The sequence below is a fragment of the Callospermophilus lateralis genome, chromosome 3, assembly GCF_048772815.1.
Source record: "Callospermophilus lateralis isolate mCalLat2 chromosome 3, mCalLat2.hap1, whole genome shotgun sequence".
Taxonomy (NCBI): Eukaryota; Metazoa; Chordata; class Mammalia; order Rodentia; family Sciuridae; genus Callospermophilus; species Callospermophilus lateralis.
Window position 1 is genome coordinate 143,853,998 of NC_135307.1, and position 25,170 is coordinate 143,879,167.

A 25,170-nucleotide genomic window follows, 5' to 3' on the forward strand; every position below is an offset into this window, starting at 1 on the left:
CTGAAACAAAAGTGTGGCCTTAGTGACAGAGAGTTGTACAATTCATTACCAATGACTTATAATAGGAGAGGAAAAGGAGTAGAGAGAAAAAGGCCTACTTTTATATTATTGTTCTCACACTCATATGGCATTTATTTTCAAATTAAGATAATGGTTCTATAAGTCAATAATAATAATAATAATAATATAGTTCTATTATGAGGTAATAAAGTATTTCTATGATCCCTAATATGGAGGTAAAAAAGTTATGTTTGCAAGCAGAAAAATGGACTATTGGTAAGGTCACCTAATTACAAATGGCAGATACACAATTTGAATTCAGTTAATTTTAACAAAAGTCAGATTTTTTTCCCCACTCTCTATATAATAATACAATCAAAAAATAATTAAGTTACACTCTTGGTAATCTTTCTTGGAACTTTAAAATATTTTGGTACAATGTGCTTAAAGCAGGAAGAGGACATAGCAATTATGTATTACCCAAAGGTATTCCTCTCTTCAACTTTTGGGTCAAGACCAACTGAAACCTTCATTCCATGGATCCAAAATTCAACCAAAAATAACTAATGGAAAGGAAGCCTATATGAAACTGGGCAACAATACTAATAAAAATTATTTTTTGATTGCCTTCAGCTCACAGATGTATAAACAAATAAATGAACTACACTGTGCTGTGAGCTATAGTAAAGGCAAGTACAAGGACCCATGTGGGTACAAAGAAGCTGACTGCCACCTTCCTAGATATGAACAAGGAGGATGTCAGAGCCACTTCACAGAAGAGATGGATGGTTCCCAGAAGGGATTGGTGCACCAAGCATGCACAGGGGAGCACTAGCCAACCAGAGAGGAGCAGATGCCTAGACTGTCCATGAAGAGTGGATATGTGCATGACTGGAGCATCGAAAGTGACAACGTGCAAGCAACGGAGCCAGCAGGAGGATTCTGAGAGAAAGCAGGCGCCTGGATGAGGCTGAGTTTTACCGATTTTAGCCCCAAAGCACTTAAAATCCATGAAAAAATTTTCAGCAGGGAAGCCATAATCACACGGATCTTTGAGAAAGACTGCTATGGAAACTGGGCAGAAGTTACCAAGACCAGAGGTAGTGAAACTAGGCAAGAAATGAGCAGAATCAATGCAGAGTTTTTTTCTCTGAGACCCGCAGATTTTGAAGGATTTAAAGAAGTCCTGGAATTATATACCCCAAACATGGGAATGATCATGTCTCTTAGGAAGCACTCTGGGCCTTTCCCTACATTTTCAATAAAGCCCATAACAAGAAAGACAATGAGAACCTAAAGTTTAAAAGCATCTGACCTATACTCAGGTCACTGCAATGGAATTAAAGAGAGAAAAACAGAGAGAGAAGAGTGATATAAAAAATATGGGATTGAAAATGCAGGTATTTAATTTGCTAAAATCAAAAGAGTAAATGTCTAAACAATATGTCAGCTATTTTTGGCTGTCACATACCTGCCATATCCCCTTCACCATGTGTGTGCAGGGAGAGGCCTGGGTACAGATTTTCCAGGACAGACCAGATGGTCCATACCCATCTCCTTACATCTTCTTGATCTAACAAGTGCTATTTTTACTTCCAGGATCATGTATCACAAAGCTTGGTTTTAAAAGTAGATTCCTATAAATTTAAGTTTTTGAAAAGTTTAATAAAAAATTTTGAATACTTTTTGGCAGGGACAGAAAAGTGTTGAAGAATTTTAAATCTCAATGTTCTAGCTGCAGAAATTAAGCAGAAAATGAAGCAATTACCTTGTAAAGAGATAAACATGGAAAGAAAATCCAGATTAGTTATTCTTCACTATTTGGGGTATCATAGAACCTTTGAGAAATTGCTGAGCACTATGAATCTTCTCAGAAAACAATACAAGGTATTTTCTTACAAAATTATACATAAAATTTTAGGCAGTTTACTAAACCACTGGAGTTTAAGAACACAGACACTAGCTTAGAGTCTTCTAGTCTCAAAATTCTTTCCCTCAACAAATATTATATTATTATGGCTTTTCTAAATTATCCCCACCAACTCTTACATTATCTGATTTTCATTGATCCCATTCCTTTGCAATTTATTTCACCTTTCCTGCATGCTTAATACTTCTGTCAATGGTAAAATCAAAAAGTCTAAACAAATACTTATTTCAGTTGCCACTGAATTCAATGCTGCCCAAATAGCATGCAAACTCCCAAGTACATTTACAAACCTAGTACAGAAAGCTGGTTACAAGCTTTCACTTCAAAAATACCTTCCGATTTCAGTGCTAGTATCTGGTCTTAAAATCAGGTATGCAAGTACTGATATTTCATTTGAATGCATACATGTTCTTTAATACTCTCTCTGCTACAAGGATCAATTCATTTATTTGAAAATTATTTTAACTGCCATTCAAAATAAGTCCAAAACCCAGCAATGGTCATGTTTTCTTAATGGCCTAGAAAAAAAGGAGAATTTGAAGGGAAAAAAATGATAGCAAATTCTATATTGCTTCTTCTTTCTCCCTCATTGCAGTTACTGCAAACCTTTGATTAGACCTCTAAAAAAGACCACACATTCAATAATTTGAAGCAAAAGGTTAATGGTGTTGTTACAACTATTATCCCTTTTAAAATCATTATCCTCTTGTTTTTTATGGCTATATTACCTTCACCTTTCCATGAACCCACTTTGCCAGCTGTTTCCCTCTGTCATAAAGTTTGCTGAACATCATCATAGGAATAGGATAAATGCCATGTTTTATCAATCAAGCCTAAGGGAATTCGAGGCTTCTTATAACTACAACTGTAAAGGGAGTTTATTACAAGTTTCTGTTTTGATTTGTAAATTGTCCTTAAGTAAAATACACACCTGATGCCAATGTATAAGGAATGTTAAAATGCGAGACAGTATATTACAAAAATCTGCATCATAAAGTTTGATAGGTTGGCAAATGAGAAAGCTAAAGACTACAGAGGAAAGCATATAGGCCGGTCTCCTCTGTACGTCTACACCTGCCCACATCTCCATATCTGCCAATAACTAAATTCTATGGCCCCTCACTCCATACCACCCCAGTACTCCAAGGAAGATATAAAACATAGGACAGGTATTTTAACATGCACAGGTTCAATTAGAAAGTCTCAACATAATTCAAAAACTGATATAATTAAAATGTTATTGAAACATAATGCAATAATACTTAAAATTTACCATAAAATAATGCCTAAATACCTCCATTCATTAGAGACTTAAAACATTCTCTTAAATTATGAGACATTATGAAATATTTATATCTATATGACTGCAAATATTAAAATGTGTAGGTTACAGCTAAACAAGTATTTCAGGAATTCTGCACTCTTAATTAGAATCTTAAAACAGTGAAAATAAATGAATGATGTATTCAACTAAAACATACATATAAGAATAAGAAAATAAATCTAAATAAGCCAGTGGAAAAAAATCAGAATAAAATTTAATTTACAAAGAAGTATAATTAGGATAAGTTGTATCTTATGTTATTACTGCAAACAATTTTAAACTATATGCATTTGAAAACAGAAAATGTAAAGTTTTCTGTAAAATATTTCAATCACTAAAGTGTCTTAGTAAGACATTTTGAATAGATAAGTCATCATCAAATAATTTCAATAAGCTATCAAAACAAAAGCATTACCCCAATCAATTGCACAGGCTGATTATATTAAATCCACAAAGTCCCCAAATCACTATTTTTAGAATTTTTACAAATAGAGTTTCAGGGAAAACAAGTGTGAAAGCACTCAGACTCAAAACATTGTTATAGCCCTATGCCAAACCAAGCAAGAGGAGTGGAAAAAGAAATTAAAAACCCAATTCATTTATAAGCATAAATGCAAAAATGATAAAATAATTCCAAATCTAGGTGTGTATAAAAATAATTCATCATGAATGAAATGGATTTTTATATATATAAGGCAAAGACATTTTAAAATTATAAAATTGATCAACACTAAGAGTAAAGAACATTATTAAGATTATTTCTCTAGATGCAAAACAGTATTAATATAAACATTTATTACTATAAAAAACATTTGGTAAAGTTTTTACAAAACTTCCTTACCTAAATATGGCATAATTTTTTAACATCAAATTTGATAAGAAATTCTAATAAATTCTGGAAAAGAAAAGAATTCTCACTATTAGCACCCCTGCATAATCCTACAGTGGAAATCCTGGCCCATGAAATATGATAAGAAAAAGAAGCCAGTGTATGACATTAAGAAATATAATAAAGTTATTATCTATATCAAGGTTCTACAAAATAAGTCCATACATCAAATCAAACCATTGTAAGCCAAATCAAACCACATCTATTTGTTTCCATATTGTACATGACTGCCTTTAATTCTGAAAGTTAGACCTGAGTGTTGTAACAGAGTCTGCATGACCCTGAAGATAAAAACAAACAAACAAACAAAAAACATCTGGCCCTTTCCAAAAATGTCTGTGTGCTCCTTCTCTACAAAGTGAAAATTAATGAAATCCACAAACAAGTAAAAAGAATAAAAGAATTTAACACAGTTTCTGCACTCAAGATCAACATACAGAAAATCAATAACATATTTATCCACCAGCATTATCTACTAGAGACCTATAATATAAAACTGCCTACTACTCAAAATAACAACAAATGAATAAACTATATAAAATATGCTACACCTTTACAAAAAAATAAAATAGTTTTGATGAATGTAAAATAAAACTGGATAAATGAAGTATACCACTTACTGAATATGGTCATATAATACCATATCATAATAACAGCAATAGCAAAAATAAAAACCATATCTAGTGCTTGCTGTGTACCAGGAACTACCCTATTCTAAGCTATAGATAGATAGATAGAGAGAGAGAGAGAGAGAGAGAGAGAAAATCTAAAAGAAATTTTAATAAGAAGATCAGTGTAGAAAAGCCTTGTGATATCAAATATTGCAATATATTTAAAAGGTACCATGGTTATGACAGTCTGGACTTAGCACAATAGTAAATAAACTGACAAAGGAAACAAAATAGAACATTTATATGCACACATATATGGACACCCATATACAAAAATGTGGCATTATAGATCAGAAGGACAGATGATTGCAAAATAGTGCTAGAATAACTGATTATATATTATGCTGGTTATTTGTTATTACCTTTCAAATCCAAGTTCACTCTTTTTGTCTGCACTGTGCAAAAGGATCAGGGCCTGTTAAGTATCTTTCTTCTCATATGGCACAATGTTGAGCTTTGTCACTAGAGGGTACTCAAGAGACATTGCAAAAAGAGGGTATTATGCTTTCTGGTTCCAGTGTGTTTACTGGGCATGTTCCTGGGCTTAAGTTCTCTTAAAAAAAAAAAAAAAATGGGCTCAGGCAGCTAAGGTAGCTTCCCTGTGCAAAGTCTATCCATTGCTTGGAAATAAGTGTCCATAAACAAGAGAGATAAAGATCAAATGTTGGCTTAGGTATATTATGCATTAATCTATAGCAGTTAAAATGAATGAATCAATCAATGATACTCTGTGTTTCAACATGAATGACTTATAATGTGAAAAAAATTGCAGACTAGATATGGGGTAGACAAAATAATGCTATGTATATTTAATTGAAAATATATATGTTAAAATATACATAATTATATAGACTTGAAGGACAGATAATATTTTAATGGGTTTTTTATTAATTGTTTACAGAAGTAAAAAGTGATTTACTTGCAGATATAATACAGTGTGATTCTTTATGAACTTTACTCAATTTTACTCAATTTGAACATTTTTGAAAAATTTCTACCAATTAACAACTAAAATTTAAACATTGACAAAATCCACAGGTCTTATTTAGATTCTCTCAGTTTCTCTTGTGTGTATGGGGGTGGGGTCTCGACAACTTATCATATGTGTTTCATGTATCTACCACAAGAGTCAAAATGCTGACGAGGTTCATAACCATGTTTTTCCTTGTGTTGCCTTTTTATAACCACATTCACCTCCCTGCTATCTCCTCCCTTCATTCTGAACCCTGTACAACCCTCAATCTTTTCTGCATTTCTAAATATTGTCATTTCAAAAAATGTTACCCAAATGGAAACTGTACAATATGTAATCTTTGAGATAGGCTTTTTGTTTTCATTTAGAATAATTCCCTAGAGATTCATCCAAGATGTTGCATATATCAATAATTTCTTTTCATTGAGAAATAGCTCTCCACAGTATGTATGAGTCAGTTTTTTAACCCTTCACCTGCTGAAAGACATCTGAGCTGCTTCCATGTTGGGCTATTATAACAAAACAACTGTGAGCATTCACATACAGCTTTCTGTGTGGAAATAAGTTTACATTTCTCTGGGATGAATGCCCAAAAGTATATTGATAGTAAAATGGTAATTACAGATTTGGTTTTACAAGAAACTGTTATGATTGGGTTCATAAAGGTCTACCAAAGGTAGATATGCCAGAGGCTTGCTCACCAGCCTGTGGGGCAATTAGGAAGTGGTGGAAAGTTTGGGAGTTGGTGCCAAGTGGAAGGAAGTCAGATCATTGTGGGTACACCCTTGGGTGGAATATTGGGACCCTTCCCCTATTTTTCAACCACCATGAGGTAAGCAATTATGCTCTGTCACATTCTCCCAACCACAACGTACCCACTCACCACAGACAATGGAGCTAATCAATCAACCATGGACTGAAGTCTCTGAAACATTTTGCCAAAATAAATCTTTCCTCCTTAGGAGCTGATTACCTTAGGTACTGTGTCACCATGACAGAAAGCTGATTAACACACTGACAAAATCTTTTCCAGTAGGTTGTAAGATTTCACATTCCTGTAGATAGGAAAGGCAGCAGAATACAACAGACACTAGTATGTCAATATGTAAATCAATAGAAGTGTAACTGATGTGATTCTGCAATCTGTATACGGGGTAAAAATGGGAGTTCATATCCCACTTGAATCAAAGTGTGAAATATGATATATCAAGAACTATGTAATGTTTTGAACAACCAACAATAAAAATTAAAAAAAAAAAAGAAATGTATATACAACTCTTTCTCCAGCTCCTCACTGGCTTTTGATATTGCAACTTTTTTCTTTTATCTCATGTTTATTGGATAATTTTTCATATTCTTAAAGTCATCTATATCATCCTCATTAAAATATCTCTTTTTTTCTTGATATTTTTGTTGTTTTCCTAATTGGAATTTTGATTGTTGAGTTCAAGAATTTCTCATATATTCATATGCTAGACGTCAGTCCTTTGTCAGATACATGGTTCGAACCACATACTTTTTTCCTGTTCTGAACATGATTTTTCACAGAGCACAAGTTTTTAATTTTGAGGTTATAATGATCAATTGTTTTTCCTTTGTAGGTGATGCTTTTTTTGATGTCAAGTCTAAGAATTTTTTGCCTAGACCTAGACCTGGAAGATTTTCTCCTATTTTTTTCAAAAAGTTTTACAGTTTTACATTTTACATGTACGTCCATGATCCATTTTAAGTTAATTTTGGAATAAATTATAAGACTTAAATCAAGGTTCAGGGTTTTTTAACCTATGAATTCCAATCTCCCTAGTACTATCTGTTCAAAAATCAAGCCTTTTTTCTATTGAATTACCTGTTTATCTTGGCCAAAAAGTAGCTGATCAGGTTTGTGAGGGTCTATTCTAGATTCTCTAATCTGTTCTATCTATACATCTATCTTCCTGCCAATACCACATTGTCTTCATAACATTTTTAAGATAGCTCTACCTCTAGCTTAGCAAAGGAAGTTTGCCCTATGGAAATCAATGTAGTAGGGATCTTTATTATATTTGTAATGTCCTGTTTATTTTATATATAAAAAAGCAATATCTCAAAGAAAACAACAAAAACCAACATTGGTTAGATTTAGTCAATGAAAACCTATGTGTTTGCTTCATTGTTCTCTGAATATCTTAAGTATAAATATAAATGCAAACTGAAAGAGAAAAATAAAAGAAAATTTAAATGAAGTTTATTTATACAACAGATACTTTTAGAGCACCTGCTATATAACAGACATCATTCTGAGATATTGGAATAGAACAAAAGTCCATTCACACAAAACCCTTTCTTTCTCAAAGCATAATTCTATTGGAGGAAAAGGGAAGGCAGAAAATAAATCCAATGATATTATGGAAGAAAAATAAAGTAGTGATAATTCATTACGAAGAAAATAAATAAGAGTGAGTGGGAGGGAAATATGGGTTTATTCAAAGTGGTGAATAAAATTCTCTAGGATGGAGTATAAAAAATTTGAATGAAGTAAGGAAGTGGATCATCTGCCTACCTAGGGAAAAAGAGTTCTACACAGAGACAAGCAAGAGCAAAGATATGCTTGGAGCATCTGTGAATATCAAAGAGACAAGGAAACACAATGAACAGAGGACCGGGTGTAGATAAAATGTGTGTGACATTGAAGGGGCTCAGAGGTCATATAGGGTTTTGTGGACTATTAAAACTGCATTGGCTTTTACTCTACAAAAGATAAGTGACTGGAAGATTGAGCAAAGGAATGATAGTGGTTTATTTATGTTTTAAAGGGATCGATCTGACAGCTGTATTTAGAAAATACTACATAAGTAGAATCTGGAACAATAATGTTATAGGCAGGATTCTAAAAGTGTCCCACCAAGACTCTAAACGCCTGTTTATTTGATCAAAGACTAATTTGCATCCTACTGTGAAGGGACCTTGCAGACACAATTAAAGATACTAATGAGCTGAGTCTTAAAATAAGGAGATTCTCTTGCATTATCAAGGCAGACTCAAAGTAATTATATGCACCCTTTTCTGTAAATAGTAAATAAGAAATAGTAAATAAGAGAGATGAGGCAAAAGAAGAGGTCAGATTTGAAGTATGAGAAGAACTTGACCTGCTGTCTTTGGCTTTGCAGATAAGGAAGAGGGCCATAAACCAAGGTTGTTGGCAACATCTAAATGATGATAACTAGCCCCATCCAATAGTCAGAAAGGCAGTAGGACCCTCAGCTCAACAATCATGTAGAGCTACAGTCAACCTGAATGGATTTGAAAGCACATTTATCCTCAGAATTTCCAGGATGTAATGTAGCCTTGCCAACATTTTTATTTGACTCTTATGAAACCTGGAAAAGAGAACCAGCTGAGACTCACTTCATCTGGACTTCTAATCAACAGAATGATGAGATAATAATTTGATACTGTTTTAAGCCACTAAGTTAGTTGTCATTTGTTTCAGAAGCAATATAAAAATGGTACAACCAGCTAATAGATTCTGCACCAATTCAAGTAAGAATTAATGGCTTGGAACAAGGTGGTACTAGGGGAAGTAATGAGAAATGGTTATTTATACACTTAAAATGACAAAAAGAACAAACTGACATCAATGGAATTTGGAATGTGAAAAAAAACAGGCACATTTTGACCTAAAAACATGGAAAAATGCCTTTTATTAAGATGAGAAAAATAATAGGAAAAGATTTAAAAGACAAAACCAGTTGGAGCTAGGCAGATAGAGCATATTTATATTCCTTCCTATCAAATTAAAACACATTTTTCCTTGACAAACTGTTGAATCACAACATATACACTGTTAAGTTGTATATTCTCAAATTTCTGTTCAATTATTATTTTGGTTATTCCTGGATCTTCCAATAAAATATGGCATAAACAATAGATATGTTCAACATCATTATGTTCAGTATGTACAGAACAATAAAGAATGAAAGATAAAATGGGTGTGAGAAAGGAAAAACTAATAACAGAATTTTAACTTATTATCATAAACTACTTAAATTTGCCAAATATTCATGATGTTCTAAACTCTGAAATAAAATTATAATACATCTATATTTTCCACCAACCCCGTCTGGGGAAGTACACATTATTATCAACTTACATATGACCTGAATCTTGCAGAAGTTAACAACTTTCACAAGTTTCATAGCTAAGCATTTAGTGGGGATACAAATTCAGGCAATTTAAATACAAAGTCTACTTTCTTAATCCTCACCCTATGAAGGAGGTCTTTTCCCCTCATTACTAATTATAAGATGTGGAAACAGAAGCTTAGAGACATCATATAACTTCAACAAAATCACAAACCTATGAAGCAATGATGCTGGGATTCAAATGAAAAGACAGCTAAAGTTCTTTTATTCCTATAGAACCAACTATAGACCAAAACTTGAGTGATGCCAGTAGTGGGGAAATAAAAAGCTTTAAGTATTAATTATTCATAAGATACTGTGATTTGGGGTAGAAGAGACCTTCAGAAATGTCAATAGAACATACATTATTAATCAATTTATCAAAGTCAAGAATTTAAATATTTAAACATTTCTTTACTGACATATAGGTAGCAAATACCACAATCACTAAAACTATTGTTAATGCATTAAGTTTCTACTACTCATTAATGAAGTATGGCCTTAATTGATCTAGGTCTGACCATTCTCTATATGAAAATAGATTGGGAGAAAGATGGTGGGAGCCACTCAGTTCACTGACTCTCAATCTACAAAGGTACTTTCTACCATGATGATATATATCATCTTTTAGGATCCTACTTTTCATTCTAGGTAAAAGTTTTGTTCTTGGAAATAATAGTTCAAAGTAAGTGTTGGTTGCTTATTTAAAAAAAAAAACTTAATACATGTTTATTGTATAGTTAGAGACAAAATGCTCTGACAGTACTAATACCAATAGATAGCATTTTTGACCAACAGGCACATTTTTAAAATTAAAACAACCCCCTGAGAACTGCCATAGAATTGATTCAGTCAGGAGGCTTTTACCTTGGCTATGGGCCATCGATCAGCTAGGATTTTCTGGGGCAAAGGTTGAGTTCATGATGTAAAAATGAATTTGACCTCCAAATAAAACACATATCAATCCAAATTACTGTCTACAAAGCTTATATTCAATGTCCAATGGACCAGTCCAAATAGCCAGGTCACAGTCTCCTGATGCTTTAGGACTGGGGATGAAAGCCAAGCAAATATAGCTTTTTGATTAAGTGATGCTCTGGATTATGACATGATCCTTTGCACCAGCTGAAATTTTCAGTATATATTTGAAGCCTCTAGAGAAAGGCATCCATCAAAGGTCAGTCAATGGTCTTAGGCCCCATTGAGGAAGGGTAGACTTCAAAGCGAGCTTCAAGCAAAGATTAACCATGCATGAACCTGATCATTACCATTACAGAAGAACATGAACTTCAGAGGCACGCCCACAGTTTCAGACAGGAGAACTGCTCTTAGATTATGTCAAATGATCTGTCTGGGTCAGACTCCTGATCTAGTTATCTCTAGTTCTCAGTAATTGGGTAGAACTGGGATTAAAAATTGAATATTCTTTGTACTGAAAATGTAAGCGATGACAACACAAATAATAAAGATCTTGTTGCCACATGATAATTACTGGGAATGGATCCAAATTCACAAATTGTTCATCTGATAAGAAATGATACTTTACCAGAGAGGCTAATCATACTAGATAAAGGTGATCCCCAGTAATAGAAGTTGGTTAAAGCTGATCAAAGAGTTTGCATTCAATATGGCAAACAGCGCACTTAAAGTTATCAATTTATACTTCAAAAATCTCATTTAGATATTAAAAATCAAACCAAAATAATAACAATGATTAGTGGATGAGAGCGCTGAAAAATCAAAACATCTTCCATTAGAAGACAAGAAACATTAGAAATTGTCTACAGGACTAAAGTTGAGGCCTATTTTAGCTGATCCAGGAAACAAAAGGGCAGCTGAAAAAATGAGTAATAATTTTTCTAAGTGATTCCCCTGAATATTTATACTATCAGCAGGTTCAGGTACTTGGAGCAGGCCATGGGTTCATGTTGCACTCCAGGCATGGGTATTAGAGCCAAAAAGAGAAGCTGAGCAGTTTCCAGGCAAATTTAGTCCACAACAGTGGATATGCACTTATGTACCTTAAGCAAAGGTGACCCAAGTCTCCTCATCTCTCCAAGACACATAGCTGAGGAAGAACTAACTCCTCAGCAGCTACTAATGGTGACTATTCTACATGTTAGGGTATACATAAGTATACATATTTTTATATATGCAAAAATGTATGTGCATATACGTGTGTGATCAGTTATTTAAAGAAACAGAATGGCATGAAAGAGAGAAGGTATCCTGAATAAGAAAAACACATTGTTCCCAAAGAAATAGCAAGGAGACAGGGAAGAGAAAATCAGTTTGCCAAAAATTGGGGTGTATCCCTTTTGATACTGAAGGTTTGCATATGTGTCCATGTGTGTGCTTATGTTCACAATTGTGCATATCACAAGAATATGCTGATAAAGAAATATAAATAAAAATTCTTAGACAAATAAAAATATGATTACCATTATTTAAAATGCAGAGGCGATAGAATAACAAAATGTTCAAATACACAATCTCCAATGTAGTCATTTCAAAATTTGAGAATGCAAAAGAAAATACAAATGAGGTGTATTTAAGAAGTACTATTTGATCAATATTGAGTTCTTAGAACTAAAGTTCTTAGAACTAAATAACCAAAGCATCACAAAGGAAAACTGAGAGTCACCACATGTAAATAGATATATCCTATTATCATTTTTTAAAATTTAGAAGATAATTCAAAAAAATACAACTAAAAATTTCTAGGATAATAAAACACACTTATTAGGAAGGAAAGAGAAGCAAACATGTAGAATTTGTTATAGAAAATGCTGAGTGCTAGAATGCAATGAAGAAATTCCTGTGTTGATCTGAAAAGAATTCTGTAGACCTGACTCCTTTACCAAGCCAAATAATCATTTACATATGTAGACAACCTAGGCATTTTCCCCATTGTTCAAGAGCTCAGAAAACACACCAACAAACATCATTTCTGAAAAATAGTACTTGATTATAACTCTAGCAAAATAAAATATTATATGTATATATTCAGAGAGAGAGAGAGAGAGAGAGAGAGAAGCTCTTAGACATGAGGCACACTAGAGAGAAAAGTAACCAGTAAAAACCTAAAGTTACCTCAAAACTAGCATGACAAGACACTTCCAGGATTTCATGCAACTGTTCAGAATAGATACTTTTAGAAACAAGAGGCATAAGGAAATTTAAAAACCATATTTTCAAAAATCTGGAGCCAAAATAGAGAATGGTTTATAAAGTTACAACTATGATGAAAACTCAAGTTTTGAAAGACAGGGCATGAATATAGAAATTTTTTAAAATGCCAAAGTATTTATTTTGTTCTGAGATTTCAGACAATAATGGATGGAAAAGTACAGACTCAAAGATGCTTACCAAAATTTAGGGGTGCCTTTTGTAGAGAAGTGAGTGAGAGAGAGCCAGGAAGCCTTCCGGGATAATCCTTCACAGTGTGCTCACAGCTCCTCATGCTGTGCTTTTGCTGTGAGAGATTTTCTGTAGGCACATTTTGTTTCAATTTAGAGCTCTTTTAAAAAGCGATCTCAGTGGGGCTGGGGCTCAATGGTAGAGTGCTTGCCTCACACATGTGAAGCACTGGGTTCAATCCTCAGCATCACATAAAAATAAATAAATAAATAAAGGTATTTTTTTTTAAAAAAGTGATCTCAATATCTAGAAATAAGAGCAGAAATTCCAAATTGTTACAGGTAAAAGAGAACAAACAAAATTCTTATCAGGAATGGAAGAAGCATATAATTAGAAAATTATTAAATGGGATAGCCCAAACCAGAAAAAGATCACCATAAATGCAAAGGAGTTAATTTTGTCTTCTAAAACAAAACTAAACTAAACAAATACCCGCAATTAAGTAAAATAATGCAAAACTCACCTCTATTATGTTTAAAAGAAAAGCTCTTGGAAATAAGAAATAGATAAAAACATGTCAGGCAAATATTAACAAGAAAGGGAAATGGCTGTATAAATATCTGACATGACCAAAGGTAAGAAATGGTATTTTACTCAGGTTCTAACAAGGGGGAAAGAATCTACTGCAAGTATATTTGGTAAAGGGAATTTAAGGCTGAGTACTATTCACAGGTGTAGAGGGACCGAGATATCCAAACGAGGTGAGGGTTAGGTGATACTAGCTCACACCTGTAGAAAGCCAGAGTCTATAATATTTGGAAAGTTCTCTAGTTAATTTGATTGTATTCAAGTAAAAGAATTTTTCACCTGTTCATACACACCTCTCTCTGCTCTTGCTTGGTAAGTTAGGACTGAGACTCTGCTGGCTACATGCCTTTTCTGTCAGGTGATTTTGTGTTAGGCTCTTTTTGTGCGTGTGTGTGGTTGAGTTTTTTTTTTATTGTTTTTTTTTAATTTTTTATTTACAGACAAGGTCTCACTAAATTGCTTAGTGTTTTGCCTTGCTGAGGCTGGCTTTGCAATCCTCTTGCCTCAGCCTCCCAAGCCGCTGGGATTACAGGGGTGCACCACCACACCTGGCTCGTTAGGCGCTTGACTACTGGGTGTTCTTGGACATAACTGTAGGGTTGATAGAAGGAGATTTGACTGGCTCCTTCACCTCTGCTCTTGTGTAATTTGTACCTGGCTCATCCTCCTGCATCAGAAGTAGTGGTGATTACATTCACATTTTTTTCTGATAAAAGCAGAGCCCACTTCAGGGCACCTCACTTATTCAGCAACTCCTTCTCAAGTGTCTGGGCCCATAAGGCCCCTTCTCTGTTTCAGACTTCAACTGAGTCATGCTTCAGGCATCCCAGTGTCTTCAGCTAACAGAGGGCCTATCATGGTGTTCTCAGCTTTCATAATCACAACCACATGATCCATTTCCCCTAGACCTCTCTAGTTTTTCTACCTACCAACATACCTACCTACTTACCTACATAGGTATCTGCTATAAGTTCGGTCTTTCTGCAGAACCTTGATGAATACTGATGTGGTGACTAGGGAAGGGCTAGCTGACAAGATAGAGATATGATATAGAATGATGTAAGGACAATAGCCCCAAGGGTACCTAGTGACAGAATGCTGCAGGCAAAGGCAACACCAATGGAGGCTTCAAAACAGAGCAAACTTAGCATGAAGGGAGGTTAGGCTCCTTCTCTCAACTCAAAACTATGGCTGTAGGATCCACAAGTTAATGTTTTTTAAAGATGTTATAGGAGAATTTTATATGTAAAATATAGAATCAATATACAAACTCACACCAAATTGGTTTAATTTTACATCTTATTTCTATAGATATAAGTATACTTTTAGCATTTTGTCAGTTCTAAAAACATAGAAATTATTATACTTTTCTGTTTTAATATGATATTAGGGTTTAAAAACAAAAGTAATGATTAAAACACATTTTGAATTATAATTGTATTTTAACATTAATGTAAAGAATTTATCATTCAACTAATAAGATTATAATTTTCACTTTCAAAAGACACATGTTAATTACTTTACATAGTTTAAAATAAGTTGATTGGGTTTACACTTTTTTTTTGCCAGTGTAAGTTTAATATTTTCAATTAAATATTTTAATTAGTTGTTCATAAGGTACCTTTTCAAAAAGCACAATCATTCGCAAGAACTTGAGACCTCTGAACAGCGTCTTAAAATTTAATTAGTTTATAATACATTTGAATATATCATAGTTTTCAGGACAGCGTTTTTAGGAGCTTGATAAACAATTAAAATACATTATATAGCCAGTGCAAATGTAAAATTTAATTTTTATTATTATGAAATATTTTGTGTATCTTAAAGAACATAAATAAAATAGAGGTTTAAGGTATAAAAACAATTTTTAAAATACTCATCAACCTTCTATAAGATTAACTGGACATCAGCAGTACTGTTGAAGTGCCCCAAGTGTTGTACACCTTTCCTCCCTATACCAGTTCCCCTATAACCTCCCAAGGGTAGACAGACTTCTAACATTTGCATGCATCTTTTCTTTGTTTACCATCATAATGTATGACTCCCTACACAATGTTCTATTTATATTTTAAATACATGTCTTTGACCTTCCTGAAAGTGTTATGCTATATGGTTTTACTGCATCTTGTCTTTTTCAACACTCTGCTCATGAGACATATTTAAATATATATAGCTCTACTCAAGTCTTTTTAATTAATTCACAGGATTGTACTATATGAATATATTAAAATTTACTGTCTTACCAATGGACTTCTGTTTATTTTTAAAGTTTTGCTATCAGAAATGTTGCTACCATCAATACTCTTGAACACATCTCAGCGCATTGGGTATATTCCTTTGAATAGGTTTTAGAGTATATGCCTCTTCAATATTAGAAGATAATGACCTGACCAGCCTGGGATTGTGGCTCAGTATTAGAATGCTTGCCTAGCACGCATGAGGCACTGAGTTTGATTTTCAGCACCGCATATAAATAAACAAAATAAAGTCCATGACAACTATAAAAATATTTTTTAAAAAAGATAATGACCGATTGTTTTGCTAAATGGATGCATAAATTTATATTCTCACCAGAAATGTATAAAATTATAGTTGCTTGATGTTTTTACAGTATTTGTCAGAATTATTACTTTTGCCCATATCTGTAAAATTTGTGTTTTGTTATTGATTCTAGAAGTTTTTTCTAAAATCCATTTTTGATCTTGACCCTTGTGAAGTACATACTTTGAAAGTATCTTTATACTTCTTTAAACCCTGCAATGATATTATTTTATTTTAATGTGTTCAATTTTATCTACTTAATTCCCCTTTAGTTTTATTTAAGAACTCTTTTTCCACCCAGAAATTGGATGTGTGTGCATGTGTGTGTGTGTGTGTGTATGTGTGTTTAAATTTTGACTTATCTAAGAATCCAGATCATTCTAGCTTCCTAAAACTAGTTTCATAGAGTTTTCCATTTCCCACATTGCAGAAGAATATGTGTAAGATTGTAAATTAGTTAAAGGTTTAATAGTATCAACCTGGGAAATTTTAACTACTGATTTGATTTAATTACTATTATTGACTCAAGTGTAATGGTGATTCCAAAGACAGACAAATATTAAACTCGATATAAATGTGTGTGCAAGCACACTCACTCACACACACACTGTCATTCATTTCCATTTATAAACATACATTTTTATTTATTTACTTATTTTTTAAATTTATTTATTTATTAGTCCTGGGCATTGAACCCAAGAGTACTTTACCACTGAGCTACATGCCCAGCCCTTTTTTTATTTTTTATTTGGGGACAGATTTCATGAAGTTGCTAAAACTGACCTTGAATTTGCCATCCTTCTGCCTCAGCCTCCCCAGTCACTGGGATTATAGTAGTATGCCACTATATCCAGCCAAACAGATTTAAGTTTAATATTGGCTGTAAATTTTATCTACTTACTGTCTATTCTTGAACAATTGGAGAATTTTTTGTTAAGTGGTAAGAACTTAACAAAAAATGATCAATGCTTTTTAAAAAATATAATTTGACTAATCATTGCTTACATCAGAAACGCAACACCAGGAATTTTATTAATGGGATTCACTATAATAATGCATTAATTGAAAAAAAGTCATATGATGATTTCAATATATTCTTAAAGCATTTAGGGGAAAAAAGCAAACCATTTATTTTAACAAAAATTATCTAAACAAGGCATAGAAAAAAAAATTCTCCAATTGTACAAGAATAGACAATAAGTAGATAAAATTTACAGCCAATATGATACTTAATCTTGAAAACTTAGAAGCAATCCCATTTAAGTCTGGGGAAAGACACACTACCATATCTTTTTCTTATATTATTCATTACTGAACTAAAAACACTACTAGAATATAAGAAATAAAACAAAGTATTGAGTTTAGAAGAGAACATATAAAATATATCTCTTCTTGCATTAATACAGCTTTTTTTCCTTAGAAAACCCAAGACTTACTGAGTAACAATAAAACCTCATGAAAGTCATGAGTCATGTAAGATATGAAGTTAGAGAATCAATGAATAAAAGTCAATAGTTTTGAGAGTTTTTAAAACACTGGATTAGGCAATGAAGAACGTGAAGCCTGAGAAATGAGAAATAGGAAGATGAGTCACATGACTTCTCGGCTTACTTCCTGAAGAGAGTTCCCAATTCACAGAACACAGAGAAAGCACCCAGGAGGAAACAAGAGACTTTCCAATTTGAGATGTCATGGCTGAGAGCCTACAGAAACTAAATAGGCTAGAGCCTAGGGAGGACATGGAAAGAGAGAAGAGAGCAGAACAGAGACCTAAGTATGAGGACTGCAGAGGATCCCCTTGAAGACTTCAGCTGAGGATCACTGAGAATAGCTGAGAAGTCAGTGCATGTGTGTCTAGAAACTACTAAAGGCCAAAGAAGGACTGATGAAGGAGTACTTGGGGCATCAAGACTCTACTCTCATAAAAGACTCCAAGTAAGTCTGTTTCCACTAGCAACACTGAGAAACCTCATGCTTCACAGTGTAACAGGTATAGTACCCAGAGGGCTTTGCCTCAGTAGTGGGAATTAATCATAACCTGAGCATTCTTCTTGTCTTGCCTAATAAACTTTAAAAGCAAGATGTAAAAGGATCAAACTATTTACAAGTTACTGCATCTTAGAACAGAGCACAAAAAGATCTAAAGGAATACCAAATATAAAACAAAATAATAACAAAAATAATCCATCACCCAAAAAGAGTAATATCTGACATTCAATTATAATAAACAAGCAGAAAAATACAACCCATCATGAGAAAATTCAACTGAAACTAATGCAGGACACACTTGGATATCAACAAAGATATTAAAACATTTATCATACCATGTGTTCAAACAGTTACACAGGGACAGAGGACATAAAGAAGACCTTAACTACAAAATGTGAGTTAAAAACAAATACACATAAGATTAAAAACAGGTTGGGTGGGGCATGATGGAGCACACCTGTAATTCCAGCAGCTCAGGAGACTGAGGCAGGAGGACTGCAAGTTCAAAGCCAACCTCAGCAACTTATCAAGACTATAAAAATAAAATTAAATAAATAAATAGGGGCTGGGAAAGTGGCTCAATGGTTAAACACACTGGGTTCAATCCCAGGTACCAAAAACAAAACAACAACAACAAAAAAATAAATAAAATAAAATAAAAATTAGGCCTTACAAAGGAAAAGATTAATGAATCTCAAACATAGCAATATAGACAGTCCCAAATGAAAAACAGAAGGAGCGGGGTACTAAAAAAATGAACACAGCCTCAGTGAGCTACAGGTCAACTTTTATCAGCCTAATATACTTGTAATTGTAATCCCTGAAGGTCAGGGGGATAGGAAGAAAAAATATTTAAAATTAATAGCTAAAAGTATTCCAAACTGACATAAGCTCCTAACCTACAAATATAAGCTGCTCAGTTACCCCATAGTATAATTAAATGCTCAAATCTTAAAAGCAATCAAATAAAAAAGACATATTAAGTACAAAGGAGCAAAGGTAAGGATTAAAATGTACTTCTCAGAAAGAATGCAAGCAAAGACACACTAAAGTAACAACTTTAAGTGGTGAAAGAATCTGCCAACTTAGAACTCTATACCCAAGTAAAGTATCTTTTAAAAGCTAAAGGCAAAATAAGGACTTTTTGCGGGGGGGGGGGGGGGCACTTACAACAGATCAAAGAATTAATCACCAGCAGATCCTCATGATAAATTATGCTAAAGGAAATCCTGCAAGCAGGAGGGAAGTCATACCAGATGGAAATACTAATCTACAAAAAAAAAAAAAAAGAATGAAAAGTATTAAAAACTGACTACATGGGCAAATATATGCTTTTTAATGGCTTTAATATTTTTATAATATAATTCATCATTCAAAGCAAAAATGACCAAAATGCAGTGTGGTGTTTATAATATATGTAAAAATTAAATGCTTAACAACAATAACATGATGATGATTGGGGAGAGAGAAACTGAAGTACTATATTGCAAGATTTTTAACTATAGTGATTTATTATAATATCACTTGATAGTAGATGATTCTAAGTAAAGATGTATTCTACAAAACCAATAAGCAAATAAGGAAATAAAAACAAAACCATATTGGATTACAGTTCATTTCCCAGTATCTTTTTTTTTTCTGCTTTAATTTTTAGTGAAACTAAAGAGAGCTGTGTCAATCTCAATATTAAGATATGCCTTAAATACTATAAGTGAAAAAACTGTTATCTAGGAAGTTTTCTGAATAAAGAACAACCATAAAATCTGACTAAGGCAAAAAGGGAAATTAAAATATTTTATTTAAAGATGGAAAATATTATCTGAACTTAATTTATTTGAATGTAAAAAAATTAGAGAAATTTATTTTCAATTAATGTGCTAAAATTCCTGTGATGTATTCAAAAGCATTGTTGCCCATGTGGTGCTTTTGGGGTTGCAATGCCAGGACTGTGAAGGAGCCAAACTTTACAACTATATCCTTTTTATTTATTTCAAAGTTTTTAATATTTTGTTGTTGTTGTTGTAGATGGATACAATACCTTTATTTTATTTATTTTTTAATGTAGTGCTGAGGATGGAACCCTATGCCTCACACTTGCTAGGCAAGTGCTTTACCACTGAGCCACAGCCCCAACCTCAACATATCCTTTTTAAATAACTGCAACTAAAACTGAATAAGTAATGAGTAAACCTGTTGATGGAAAATAATGTAAATTCTCTTGTAACAAAAAGTCCTTTGCGGCCAGTATAAAAACCATTTTCATCTTTAATACATGTACCTACATAATTTGGGTTTAATACCAAACTAGAGATATTAACAGAAGAAAAATTCATTGTAACTATTAAAATATTTTGACTTTTTAAGAATATAGATTTAATGATTAATGGAATAATTAACATAATATATAGTAACAACAACTTTAAATTGCACTGAAAATATAACTTTCGTAAAATAACGATGATAGTCAATGAGAAAATATACTAAATTAAAAGAATGCTATTCACCATAGCAAGAAAGTCATAAAATACCTAGGAATAAATAAATCAAAAATGTGGAAGGCATACCTGGAGAAAACAATAAAAAACTATTGTAGGACATCAATGAAGACCTGAATTAATAGGAAGATATCCTTGTTCCAAGATACAAAAATTTTACATTTTAAAGGTTCAGCCAGTTCTTCAAAATTTAATCAGTGTAGCATGAAATACTGTTCTGACATAAGTTTTAGGTTTACAGAAAAATGAAGCAGTAGAATTCTCAATATATACCCCTCCTTTCACACTCCATTTCTCCTGTGATTAACACCTTGCATTGGCGTGGTACATTACAATTGATGTAATAAAACTAATAGAACACTGTTAACTGAAGTCCCCAGTTGATCTTAGAGTTTTGTCTTCATATTGTACAGTTTTGTTTTAGTTTTGTCTTCACAAGTGCAAACTGTTGTATATGTACCCTTGAAGTATCACAGAACAGTTTCACTTCAGTGCCCTAAAAATCACCTGTGCCCAACAGGAATTTTAAAACTGGAAATTGAGGACCTAATTTTAAAAATCTTTGAAAGGAGGGGGAAAAATACATGAAAACAAGGAATTTTTGGTAAGACAATAACAGAAACTTACTTCATCAAACGTTAAAATCAACATAAATATATACTAATTTAAAAATTTGCACAAATAAAGAAATGTGTGGTCATATTAATGGTATAGAAATAAAATTCCAAAACAAAGCATGTTTTTTTGGAAACAAAGTTAGGCATTTCAAAATAATAATTGAAGTAAACATAAAAATTAAATTTATGCCTTCACATTTTATTTTAAAAATCAACCTATATTTAAATGTCTAAACTTAATAAAGTTATAAAGTACTATAGAATATATAAATAAAATAAATGATAATATCTGTTATGGCTTGAATATATGCCCCAGAAATAATGTGTTGTAAACTTAAGCACAATGCAACAATGTTGGTAGGTGGAACATAATGCTGGGAAGTGTTTGGATCAGAATCTTCATGAATAGATTAGTGTCATTATAAAAAGGGTTCCCATATATGGGTTCACTCTTGCTCATTTCTCTTCTGCTTTCTGCCAAGTGAAGACATATCTAGAAGGCCCTCACCAGAGCAGATGCCAGTGCCTTGATGCTGGATTCTACAGCCTCCAGAACTGTCAGTCAATAAATTTTTCTTCATTATAAATTACCCAGAATCAGGCATTCTGTTAAAGAAGCACAAAATGAACAAAGACAAATATCTTAATAAGTTGATAAATAAGAAAGACCATTACTTAACTTAGAGGAGTTTATTAAAATCAAAAGGGATTGAACAATAAATTTGATTGTAAACTTTTCTGTATAGTTTGAGTCATTACTAGGAGCCAAACTTTTACAATTAAATGTTTTTAGAAAAAGAAAAGTAATGAAATTTCTCCTATGACTAGTCTCTCTTATCAGTTAATTCATGCAACTTTTTACAAATAAAACCAATGCTATTAAACTTCTTAGTTTGTGTAGTAAAAGAAAATTTCCCATTCATTTAAAAAATTGTTTGCATTTCTAACAAGAAGCCACAAGAAAATTAAAACGTAATCTTCCGGAAAACACATTAAGAAGGCTTTTTAAAAGTATTGTACTGCCATCACCTACTGAAATTAATTTCCATGATTCTGATTTTTTTCTCCAATGTATTCTCTATACAAAATAGTTACATTTTTCATTGTTTTATTATAGAGTGAAAAATTCAGTCATTGACTAAACTATGGACACTGCTTTTTTCTTTTTTGTTGTTGTTGTTGTGGTGGTGGTGGTGGTGGTACAGAATTAAATTGACTATACAATTTATTGTCCAAACCAGGACTTTGTGACTGTGGAAGAGGACTCTATTAATAATTAAACCAAGATAGCATGCATTAACAAAGACTGTCCTGAAAAACTAAGATGGGTGATCACACTACTGTTAAGCTTTTGATGGTTGGCCCTTTTCCTCAGTCTGGTTTTCCACCAGTGTTTCCTTATATCTTGGATTCTAGGAATTCCAAACTAAGCACTTACAATTTCTGCAATATGCCATGCTGGTTCACACTTTCAAGGCTTTGCATATTTAAACCCCTTCAAATGAAATGCCATTGAGTACTACAGAACCTCCTATGGAGCTTTTAAACCCCAGCTCAGTTGTCATCACTTAGGAGAAACCAGTGCTAACCTTCCTTTAGTGGTAACCATTCTTTTCATTAATTAATAGTCAAGTGGAAGACTGATTACAGGCTGGCACTTTGTGGTAGTTTTAAAATGAATCTGAAAATTCTTTTACATTCTTCCTTTCAAAAAAATAGAGCTAATTCCATTTCTTTTAAATGCAGGCCAAATGTGTGACTCATTTCTAATAGAGAATATGGCACAGTGAAGGTATGAGTCTTCTGAGGCATTGCCACTTTTGATTTTCTTTCTTAGGTGGCTTACTAGGCATGAGTCAGCCATCCTGTTGGAAGATACTTAAGCGGCCTGTGGAGAGAGGCCTTCATGAGGAATAACTGAGGCCTCCAGTCAACTACCAACCCAACAATCAGGTGAGACTGTCACCTTGAAAGTGCATCCTTCTACCTCAGATGATTACAGCAAAGACCAATGCCTTGCCTGAAACCTTATGAGAGACCCCCAAGCCAGAAGGTCCTAGCTAAGCCACAGTGAGATTCCTGATCTTCAGAAAATGGGAAATAGAAATGTTGATTTTTATTTTAAGCCACGGTTATTGTTTGGATATTAGGTGTCCCCCAAAAGCTACTGTATTAATGCAGGAATGTTCAAAGATGAAACAACTTGATTAAGAGAGCCGTAATCTATTCAGTCTATCCTAGTTTGAATGGACTGGAGAGAAACTATAGTCAGGTGTCTTATGGCTGGAGGAAGTGGGTCACTGGGAGTATACCCTGAAAGATACATAAGGGGGGTACATTAATGATTTCAGTCTGATAATGACCAGTGGGAAAATTTGGAACATTTGTTCTTGATGCCAAGATTTCTGGAGTTTCCCCACTCCTGTTCTGTCTGGTAAGTCAGCTTTTCTTTTTCTTTTTTAAACTACCACATGCTTTCCAATGAATGCATTTCTTTTCTAATTGAGTTAGCTAGACTAATTTCTGTTGCATATTATTAAAGAAACCTGCATTCCCTACCACAATCATGGTAACCTATGCCTTAGTACCATGAGACCTGAGCATGTGACTGCATTGTTACCTTAGGGCATGTTCCTAATAAGCACTGATACCCCTTTTCTAAGAACTATGAATCAGAAGATGCCACAAACAAAGCACTCAGAGATCCCTCAGAACATCACTGGAATTTTTTAAATTACCTTTTAAAATTACTTAAACTTTCCTGAGTACAAAAAGTAATATAAATGCAAAGCAATAGCAATTAATGCAATAGCCCAAAATGTTATTTTCTGCAAAGGCTGAACTGTCTAGCAGCATTTCCATGTGGCAGCGCTGCTGTATGCCAGGGCTATCGTATGCCAAGAGGGGCCAAAGATTTTGGCGATTGGACCAAGTATTCATATTTAAGCTTGGAAAGCAACCACCTCCTGCTTTCTGCTTTCCACTGACATATGGCAGCTTCATACCACTGTTCTATTGGCTCATTTATTGCAGTCGAGTTTTATAATCACTGTAGGCATGAAATACTTAATGAATTTCACTTTCTGTTGGTCATGTTTCCTCACTAATACACAACATCAATTGGGGATGACAGAAGGTATCAACTCCCTTCCCAGGTATTTAAACTGTGAGCAGTCATCTCTATGCAGAAAGAGTGCCCATGAACTTTTGAGAGCTTTGATTATGAAGAACTGAGAGTACATACAAATGCTACATGATCAGATGCCTCCCAAAGATATTTAACTAGCTGACATTTCAGCAGTTTCTAAAAGAAGGTCATTAGTGTTTCCTTTCTTTGGAGTTCTAGCAGCTGTCAATCAGGGACAGATTTGAGCACCTGGCAGTAGAGACAGTGCACCATGTGGTTATGGGCCCAGACCTTTAATCCAAAAACTGAGTTCCAATCTAAGATCCACTTATTACTGAGAGATGTTAGACAAGTTTCTTAATTCTTCTGGGGCCTCAGTTTTCCCACTAATAAAATTCTGCCCCAAATGGAAATTACTTCATAAGGTTCATCTGAGAATTAAATTTAATAATATATGTCACTCAGTGTAAAGCTTAAAACAACAAATTTGTTCAATAAATGCTCAC